This window comes from Podarcis bocagei (genome assembly GCF_964188305.1).
Source record: "Podarcis bocagei genome assembly, chromosome: 2".
Taxonomy (NCBI): Eukaryota; Metazoa; Chordata; class Lepidosauria; order Squamata; family Lacertidae; genus Podarcis; species Podarcis bocagei.
In genome coordinates, this window is record NC_138126.1 from 22311395 (window position 1) to 22319271 (window position 7877).

Here is a 7877-nt window from a genome sequence, read left to right on the forward strand (position 1 = left end):
GCCGAAGCTCTTTTTATTAGCACAATATGCAAAACCAGTTAGATAGATTTTGGACTGTGACCTTTTCACATCTTCCAATTCTGAGATCGAGGGGTGGTACAAAGTTATTTTTGCACCTGTTTCCACCACATCATTTCCCCCTTGAACCATGTATGATGAAGGAGACAAAGGGCACAAACAGGGCACAGCAGACCACTAAGAGAGCAAAGGTTAGATAGAGGGCATGATGTTCAGACAGCTGTGGCTTTGTCTGCGCGTGGAAGTGTGCTCCACACCCGGCAGGTGGAAGTGTGCTTCCCACCCAGTGATCATTCCTTCACCATGTATCACTCACGGAAGGTGGACAGAGAAACAGACTTGTGCACACCTTTCATACTGCTGTGAGCAGAAACAGAATAAAAAAGTGAGCTCCTTCTAACAGAACATTTTAGCAATATGGATGATCAAGCCAGAAGGCAGGCTATTTGAGTATTGGTTCCTCAAAACATCTTCGTGTCACAATTGAAACCCAGAGCTGAACAGGGAACCCAGTGAAAGGAGCAAGCAATTCTTCCACAAAAGATGAGATCTGAGACGTTCTGTGCAGCATTCAGCTGATCCCTCAGCCCATTTGGATTTGTCCTAACAACCAGCACTTTGTGCCTGAAATGGCCCAAGGCAACCACTGCCTTCATCCTTGCTATTCTTCACTGTCAACCCAGGATATTGCCAGAGGCTCCTTGGACCTTTCAAGGCCACCAGGATGAGGCAAGAAGCCAAGAAAGTTCCTTTCAGCCTTATGTAATGGATGTCTTGAACTCGGCTCCTCAAACTGCGCAGTGTGTTCTTGTCTGCCTTGAAAGCCTGCGATTTCTCAGCTGCTAGTCTTCCAAAGCTGTCTCTCCATACAAAAGGCATTCCAATGGAGCAGAGCTTGTTTCTTGGTAATCGAAGGCCACGTCTGCTTCAGGTCTGGCTACTTACATTCTGCTTTCTTCTTTGCTTCAGGAGTGGAGGTAAGTATTGCCCCCATCCCAGAAGAGGTAAAAGAAGAAGAAGCTACTGTTTTACATAGGTTGACTCTATTAGTAGCAGGAGAGATATACTTTGGAGTGGTAGGGGGGAAATGCCTTCTGCCATAGGTCTGCAATAATTCAGCGTTATTGTGCATGCTTTTCATGCAGAAAGCCCCAGGTTAATCCCTTAGCATTTCCAGTCGAAAAGTTTAAGGAGAAGAGAGTTGGTACAATAATGGGGCAAAATGGACCGGTAGCTTGAAATGCTGGAAGGCAACTCTGTATGTATGTATGTAGGAGTGAATCAGGCTGCCCAACATCTGGTATATCTGTAGGATGCGGGTAGTGTTGTGGTCTAAACCACTGAGCCTCTTGGGTTTGCCAGTCGGAAGGTTGGCGGTTCAAATCCCCATGACGGGGTGAGCTCACGTTGCTCGGTCCCAACTCCTGCCAACTTAGCAGTTCAAAAGCATGCCAGTGCAAGTACATAAATAGTGATGGGAAGGATAATGGCATTTCCATGCACTCTGGCTTCTGTCACAGTGTTCCGTTGCCACAGAAGTGGTTTAGTCCTGCTGGCCACATGACCCTGAAATCTGTCTGTGGACAAACGCCAGAAAGCGAGAAGAGCACCGTACCCCATCATTGCTTTTGAATCAACTTCACTGTTCAGGAGTCCTTTACCTTTTATATGTGTATGGTTGGAGAGAAAATGTCTCATGTAACATTAAAGACGTTCTGCCATTAGTGCCTTCACAATGGGACTTCCCTCCTCCTCCTGAGTAGGCCCTAAATCTATTCAGTGCATTCCCCAAACTGCCGGAGGAAAATTTGGGCATGATACGAAGCAGGCATTGGGGAGGAGTGAAAGGGAGAACTTCTGTTGCAAAGGCACAAATCTTTTCACTAACATCATGAGTGCACTGAATATTGTGGCTATATGATCCTGCCCGGCCTCTCTGGCTCTCTGTGGACAGGATCGATGCAGATGGTCAACAGACTTACAGACAAAACATCGACGAATGGGAAAAGCCTGAATTGTGTCTTCTGCTGGCTTGGCCCCCCCTCTTCTCACGAGGCTCCCAGGACGCTTTCCTGCACCCCCTCTGGTGGGTAAAGGGCTCCCAGCACTTGGCCTCTTTCCAGGCTCCTCACACAGACACGTTGCAGCATCCACACAGCCCTCAGACTCAGCAACAGCAACAGTAGCAGCAGCAGCAGCAGCAACAGTAACAGTCCCTTCGCCCCCCTGTGGGGGCTCCCAGCTCCTTCCAGCTGTGTATCGGCTCTCAAGAATGTGGCCGGCGCCATCTTGCCTCTCTCCTTCGGATGCAGCCACTTCTCGGCCCTTGCTTCCCACTCCAGCTCCACAAGCTTCTTGGAGTGCTAGCCAAGCGGCCTCTGGCCTCCTTGCACTCAGGACAACAGGCACCAGATGAGCATCCACATTCTCTGCCAAAAAAAGCAAGCACACGCTTCTCAACTTCACTTTGCTCTGCAGCTCTCTTAGCCTCTGCTTTCCCAGCTGCCTTCGGTGGTGGCTGGACAACGTCCCACAGCCGCTCCACCACTAATAACAGCTCTGCTTGAAAGCTCCACTGCAGCCAATTTTGGCTATCCAGTTTCTGACATGACAGCTTAAGCTCAAAGCCAAGTTCTTGGGGCTGAGCCATTTGCCTTCCTCCCCGGGGTTGAGCCTACTCACGTAACAGCTGCTCCTCCTGGCACCCGGTCCTGGAGATGAGATCCTCCCAGCGAGCTCCGCTGCCTCACACGTTAGGCAGGGCTCCAGCTGGCTCCAACACACACCAGCACGACTTGGCAACAGCTTCCGAAGCTTGGCTGACCTCCCATAACCTGTGGCTATATGATGGCGTCCGGCACATTCTGCTGCGCCACACTGCGCACCTGTGCGTAACTCACTGTCAGCGTCCTTCAGCAGAGTCTCCGCAGCGGTAGAAACTGTTGCAATGTGTGGGTAATAAATCAGACAGTACGCAGGCTTGTTGCTTATCTCCAACAGTCTTTAATCGTGTAGCAAAACATCTTAAATCATCCCGGCGAAATAGCACACATCTTTCGCCTCTCGGTCAAACCGAAACAAGACTCACACACAGAGAAACCACTCCCGTATGTGAACATAACCACGCCTCAGAATGTGAGATGTCACTCAGAACTGTTTAACCCTGTAAGTTCTGATTCTCTTCACAAATATGACCAATGGCCGTATATTCCAGCTGTTTCTGCCAGGTCTAAAAGTGGAGCCCAATACTTTAGAGCTCATTGGGAGCACCATCTTTGGAAAATAGAGGATTCCCTTGTCTGGGTGGAATGTGTTGCTAGACTAAGGGCACAGGAGCATGCTAGGAATCTGCATAGAGTTTCCTCATCTGCTGAGAAGTAAATTTAGTCAGACTTTCTGATGGCGGGGGGAAATCCTACTGCTCTAGGATCTATTCTGACAGCTATGGGTGCCTATAGGATTTTATGGGTTGGGAGACTGAAAATCAATTGGTTCCTCCACAAATGAAAAAAAAAAGGGGGGTCTCACTTGGTACAATGCTTTGCAGTACATCCAGGAAAGAAAATTAATATAAGTGACGAAAGTGGTAGGAGTTCCTGGGGCTTCAGACCAATCGTCTACCTCCTAATGAAGCCCCGGATTTAGTGACCGATGGGTGAAGGTGATGCTTTCAGGAAGAAACAATAAAACAAATTTTTGTGCCTCCTACAGCAGATGCTGTGAAATGCAGAAAATGCATGTCAACTGGTCCTGGCAAGCCGTGTAAACCAAATGATTTGAGATGTACGGGGCTATTCTGTGTAAGGACAGAAAGATTGTTAGGTAAGAAGGCCTTTCTGTGACTATGACTTGCCTATTCTATGCTCTGGTAACCTCTTCATTTCTCTGATGAAAATGGGAATATCCCATTCCACAATGGCAATTTTATTATTCATACCCCACACATCTTACGGGGTTGCCCCAGCCACTCCGGGAAGCTTCCAAAAGATATAAAAACATAATAAAACATTAAACATTTTAAAAACTTCCCTATACAGCAGGCTCGTCCAACTCTATAGAGACTGCGACTGAATTCACTTGGTAATGTAAGGAGTAACTGTTAGGCAAACATTCTTTAAGAAACAGACAAAAGTTCCTGGAAGCTTTAAAGAGGGTTCCAGAATTTTCTTTAGTGTATAGTAGTGGTACTCTAGGCTCCATTGGTGTCAGCTGGAGGTGCAAATAAAGGTAGGAAGCTGCAGTTGCAATTTCTGCACCAGGAAATCACACACCATCAGTACGCACGCCAACAACGAGGTGGGAAGGAAGACAATATGCGCTGCTGATACTGTGAGTTTTGCTGTATCAAGATTGTTAATTAATGGACTGAAATTATACTGTGCTGGAGAGATAAAGAAGGAATGTAAATATCTTGTACAAAATAGTAACAGAAATGCTTGTGCAACCAGTCAAGCAATAAAGAAGCTCTTGACTGTGAATTTGAGTATGACTCCTGTTCTTGTCCTCTGCCTCTGGGGAAAACTCTGCTACAAACAGTAAGAAGTGGTTTTACCGAGGTGCCGCCACACAAGCAGAAAAGCGCAGCAGAAGTGTGTGGGCGGTAATCTCTAATAGTAACACCTCTTAACAGAGTGGTTAATGGACAAATTGACAGAGCTGCCAAATATTGGGCATTGCTTGGCAAGTGCAAAGTTGCAGCAGCAATATGAAAAATACCAAGCATTTCCCATGAAAATAAGTATTAGAAAGCTTTTCCCCAGCTCCATTTTGAACACATGAATTCAATTTTGCAGCTGGGGAGATTCATGGACATATCACAGCAAGACAGACTGTGCAACAGTTTTCCAGCAGTACTGGAAGAGCTGCTTCATTAGAGTCTTATATGCCAGCTATAGTCTTATATTAAGCCATATTACATAGAGGGACCTTGCCTAAGAAGATGAAATGTTGCCGAGGAACAAGGAAAGTGAGGTTTCTGCTTCAAGTAACTAACTGGCATGTCACTTGGAAAGTAGCCTATTTTTCAGGCTGAAGGAAAGGTATTTAGGATTTATTTTAGACAACAGTGGTGGAAATTCTGAGATTTAAGGGTTTGTTTTATGGGGACATGTATTTTGCGCATGTTTTAACTTAATTTTATTTTAATGTTGACAACATAAGCACTTCTCTTTCTCTCGCCAGGTCCAAATAAGGAGTTTCGGATCTTCACATTTTGTGGCGAACCTCAGAATAAAAAATACTGCGGAACGCAAAGGGGAGAGGAACTTAAAGTACAATGCTGTGAAACTGACATGTGTTTTGACTGATATTACTGTTCTATTCTTCTATTGTTTTAACCCATCCAGAAACCTCATGTAAAGGGTGGGTAGCCAATCTTTCTCCTTCTCTTTCGCTTTCTCCTTTGAAAAACATAATATTAGAACATTTCATATCCTTTGCTTTTGACAGATGTCTGCTCTTCCCTCTGCCATTCCAATTCAAATGACAGAGCAAACACAGAAAAGCAACAAACCCCACCCCGAGACTGTGATTTTACCACTGCCTCCACTAGTACACCACTGGTGGTAATGGTAATAGTAGTAATAACAATAACCATAACACAATAATAATAATAAATTGTTCCCCACTCATCTTAAATGTGTAGCCCCAGATGTCTGTTTACCCCCTTTTAGGTACCCCCTTCGGCTCATACTCCTGGTTTGAAATCCTGCTCTTCATCAGCCTGCCAAATGGGCCAATTGCAGGCTGGTGTGGAGCGGGAACCATCAGGATTCCCTCAGGTCTACTTCGGGGGGATTTAAAACAGCCCACGCCAGCCCCCGATGTCCAGCATTCTTTGTTGGATCAACCCACCCATTTTGCATTTACAAATTGAATTGACCTTGCAATGGCTGCGGTGGTCGCTGTATTGTTGGTGCCGGGTAGGAATTTGCCTAACTGGTGAATTGACTATGACCTGGAGGTTTTGCCTAACCCTGTAGCAATTGTCACAACTTTGGCGGTTTAGGTGTTGGGTAGCCTTAGCCTTGGTTGGAGGGGGGATGGTACCCTGGCCTTCCCCTCCAGAAATAGGGTATCCTGTTAAAGGGGCATGTGATGGAGTTGCTTCTGTCCATTTGCCCAGATGGGGGAGGGGCTTGGGCCTCAGCGTTCCTAGGGGTAGGGATCCCCCTATTTGATGTAAGTCATGGGAATCCCCACTGCCGGGTTGACCCTGATGTCATTTCCGGTAGGCAGACCGGAAATAAATGCTTACCCAATGCCTATAGGCAAACTACTTCATCTGTAGTCAATAAAGTTGTGGCTTGATTTGATCTCATTCCACTGCGTGGCCTCTTTAATTGGTAGCTCACTTGAGCGGAGGAAGGCTGCACACCCTGGGCCTGTAGACTCTGGGAAGCTTCCATGAGAATATAAAAACACATAAAACCATCCGACATTGAAAACTTCTCGATACAGGACTGCCTTCAAATGTCTCAAGGTCAGCCCTTAATTGCCTTGTTAGAGCATCCCAACCGATACTCACAGTCAGGATGGTCAGGGGGGAGGCTGGAGCCACTTCCATCCAGACTCTCCTAGGTCATGCCCATCCGATTCTTAATTCATCTCTTCCTGGAGCTCATGGGTCACTGTTCTTCCCAACCCCTCCTTGCTTGGAGAGCTCAAATGTTCTCTTTTCTCTTTCCTGACCATTGCCATGTAATTGGAACAAAGCAAGGCTTTTAAGTAGTTTGGACTGGAGGGAGTTCTAGGTGGCCAATCAAGATAGAGATCAATAATAATAGTTAAAATTACTGCCTGTTTTGCATGCAGAACAAATGCGAGAATAATAGCTTGCAATATTTGTTGTACCTTACGTGACAATGCTTTCCTTCAATAAAGTTGAAAAATGAAGTTGTGGTCTGTGTTCTGTTTTGGTTCCTGTGTAATTTTTGTATCTTGATCACACAAGAAATCCCTGTACCTTATATTTTCTGTTCCTGCCTATTTTAAAAGTATGGGCCATATTCCATGCTTTGCAACAGACGTCTGTGCTCAGCAGCACTTCCTCTCCCTCTCCTGCTCTCCCTCCAGCTTCCGGCAAGCACAGACAAAAATACAACAAAGCAGATCCTCCATTCTGCACAACACTCTTGCATCATATGCGGCAGTCTTCAAACAGAATCCCAAACACAAATCACATGAGCCCAGTCAGCATCTGGAAGTACTAACGTAACCGTACCATATTAGTGTGTTTCTCCAAGTCTTTGCACTCAGATTCCAAAATAAAAGGGCCTCAGTCAACTGTTTAACCATCCAACCTTCCACCTCTCCCCAATTAAAAGCATCAGCTCCTATTGGATGCTATCTGGCTCCAAGAAATATGAATTCTGTTCATGGGATTGCCAGGAATCAGAGTCTGTCTTGCAAACCTGCTGTCTCTCCATGTCCCACATCTTTGAGTAAAGTTGAAGATACATGCAATATCAAAGGACCACTTATTTATGACTCATGGAGAACAGAAACACATGGCTGTGCACATCATTCATTCCGCTGTGAGCAGCAGTGAGATACAAAAGAAAGCTGCTAACACAATGATTCGGGAATATGGGCTGGCCAGAAGTCACCCATAGTGTTTCATCTGCAGGCTGGTTGAGAGTTGCCTGCTCGGCACATTGTACTATTACAACTGAAACCTGGAGCAGAACAGAAAACCTTCGTAAGATAGCATCAGACATCCGCCACTCCTCCGTCATATATGGTGGTGTTCAAATAAAAATCTGTACATAAATCATGGCTCACAGTCCCAAAATCCATGAGCCCAGTCAGCAACTGGACTTGGCAACCACGCAGACAATTATCAAAAGGGAAATTGAACT

General features: G+C 45.9%; 1 long non-coding RNA gene across 1 annotated transcript; it reads left to right on the forward strand.

Annotated features, from left to right (window-relative positions):
• The first annotated feature begins 645 nt into the window (after nt 1-645).
• Nucleotides 646-6912, forward strand: LOC308581297. Its single transcript, XR_014004943.1, has 3 exons — nt 646-995; nt 3730-3840; nt 5200-6912. It is a non-coding gene; the product is annotated as an uncharacterized lncRNA (long non-coding RNA).
• The last annotated feature ends 965 nt before the right edge of the window (nt 6913-7877 follow it).